Raw genomic sequence first — 2,773 nt, 5'->3', positions numbered from 1 at the left:
CCTGCCTCTGCCTCCTAAGTGTTTTTAATAAACAGCATAGCTGGGCAGTGGTGGCACATACCTTTGATGCCAGCACTCAAGAGTCAGAGGCAGGTGGATCTCTGAGTTCAAGGCCAGACTGGTTTACTGAGTGAGTTCCAGGACAGCCAGAGCTAGACAGAGGAAACCTGTCTTGAAAGATCAAATATTAATTAATTCATTAACTACATTAAATTTAAAAATAAACAAAGAATGTTAGTACTTTCTTGTAATCTCAGTACTTAGGAGACAGAGGCAGGAGGATCAGGAGGTCAAGGCCTTCAGCTATGAAGAGTGTTAGAAGCCAGCCTGGAGCCCGGCGTTGTGGCACACGCCTTTAATCCCAGCACTTGGGAGGCAGAGGCAGGTGGATTTCTGAGTTCGAGGCCAGCCTAGTCTACAAAGTGAGTTCCAGGACAGCCAAGGCTACACAGAGAAACCCTGTCTCGAAAAACAAAACAACAAAAAAAAAGAAGCCAGCCTGGGCTACACAGACAGATTCAGTCTCAAAAATAAATAACCCACTTTGAGAAGTTGAACTTCTCTGTACTTTCATTTTCATCTGTGTTTTGTGCAATTTTTAAAGTAGCTCTACATTTTTAAATCTTGCCAATGATCAATGATTCCAGCAGTAAAGGACAAAGAAGCAGCAAGAATTGCAAGTTCAAGGCCAGCCGGGCCTTCTAGTGAGTTACAGGCCAGCCTGTCATCTCAAAAGATATTATTTTAAATGTATGCCAACAAAGGAGCAAATGTTGCCTTTTCTGCTGTTAAACTGGAACAAATGAGCCCAACACAGAACAACAACATGAATTACCACCCAAGAAACTTTACCTAGGGGTTCAGAAGACTGTGCCTACAGCCCAGCCACTCTACAGGCCGAGACAATGATGGAGGGGGATTCCAGGCTAGCCTGAGCTGTGGTGCATGCCTTTAGTCCCTACACACAGAGGGCAAAAGCAGGCTCTGAGAGTTCGAAGGGGAAACCTGGTCTATATAGCAAGTGTCAGGTAAGCCTGGGCTATACAATGAGAGTGTTTCAAAAGGGGTGGTGGTGGTGGTGGTAAGGGTGGCATCGAGGAGATGGCTCAGGGGTTAAGAGCTTGTACTGCTTTTCCGGAAGACCGGAACTCAATTCCCAGCACCCACATCAGCTGGCTCACAACCATCTGTGTAGCTCCAGCTCCATGGGATCCAACTCCTCCAGCCTTCATGAACACCTGCACGCACATGCACACTCACCTACACATAACATTTTTAAAAGTAAATACATACGTAGATAAAAAAATTAAAATAGTTCCTATATTTTTTAAAGATTTATTTGTTTATTTTATGTATATAAATACACTGCAGCTGTCTTCAGACACACCAGAAGAAGAGGGTGTCAGATCCCATTACAGATGGTTGTGAGCCACCATGTGGTTGCTGGGAATTGAACTTAGGTCCTCTGGAAGAGCTATCAGTACTCTTAACCACTGAGCCATCTCTCCAGCCCCCTATATATTTTTTTAATTTAGTAATTTGAGGTCATCTTTTTTCTCTGAATCAATCATCAGGAGGACAATCAGTTGTTATTTTCTAAAGCCCAGCCTTGCAATTTAGCACTTCTGGAGGCCTTGCCCAGAAATGGTTCTACTTGCACAGCTTCAAAGGAAAATGTTTCCTTTTCAGATGGAAAAAAAAAAATAACTGAGATACTTCTTTCAGTCCTCCTCCCTGTCTCAAGCCTCCCACCCCTCACTCCCAAACCGCAACACAAAAGACTGCTAAGAGGCTGGCTTCCATGAAACCGGATTAAAATAATAATAATAAAAAAAAAAAAACAAAGAAACAATAACAAAAGAAAGCACCAGAACCCAGCACTCTGGGATCTGCTTGAATGTCCAGCAATCGGCAGTGTGAGGACAAGCAGATGCTACAGCTGTATGGACATTGCTGATTTTTCCAAAACGATTTAGGATTCCTAGCAACTAATTTGGATAGCGAAGAGTCTGAAACTCACTCAGGTGCTCCTATTTACTGGCAACCAGAAGCCTACTTCTCTGTTCTTTGTTGAATGTCTGTTATAAGGCTTTAATTGTACATCTGACAATACTGCCTCTTTTATGTTGTGGTCAGAAATTAATCCACTTAGAAAATTAAGATTGAATAGCCAAACTTGAATTCTAACTTTAAAAACAACTGTGAATTTTAGTTCTCCTATATTTACACTTTCCACACCTCTGCTAGGAGGAAAAGGGGTTGATTATATGTCTCTTGAGGTTAATCTCTGGTGATTTAAACAAAAATGTCCAGGTCTATCTTTCGTGTGTTTCTAACTTCTAATTTTCAGAGTGTCTCGGGAATTCAGATGCTCATTCTTTTGGTCTAATTGCCTAAAAACCCACAATCTTATCGCCTCTTCAGAGAGGGCCATGCAAACTTTAAAAATAAAAATTAAAATAAAATAATAAAAACAGAAAAACCAAACCAGGTATGACGCCTTGTTTTGTTTGTTTGTTTGGTGTTTTTTGGTTTTTTGGTTTTGTTTGTTTGTTTGTTTTTTCGAGATTCGAACTCAGAAATCTGCCTGCCTCTGCCTGTGCTGGGATTAAAGGTGTGTGCCACCACACCTGGCACAACCTAACCATTTTTAAAATTATTCTTTTAAAGATTTAGTTGTATTTTGCCGGGCGTGGTGGTGCGCACCTTTGATCTCAGCACTCAGGAGGCAGAGGCAGGCGGATTTCTGAGTTCGAGGCCAGCCTGGTCTACA

Source organism: Mus caroli, chromosome X, assembly GCF_900094665.2.
Source record: "Mus caroli chromosome X, CAROLI_EIJ_v1.1, whole genome shotgun sequence".
Lineage (NCBI taxonomy): Eukaryota > Metazoa > Chordata > Mammalia > Rodentia > Muridae > Mus > Mus caroli.
This window is presented reverse-complemented; position numbering follows the sequence as displayed.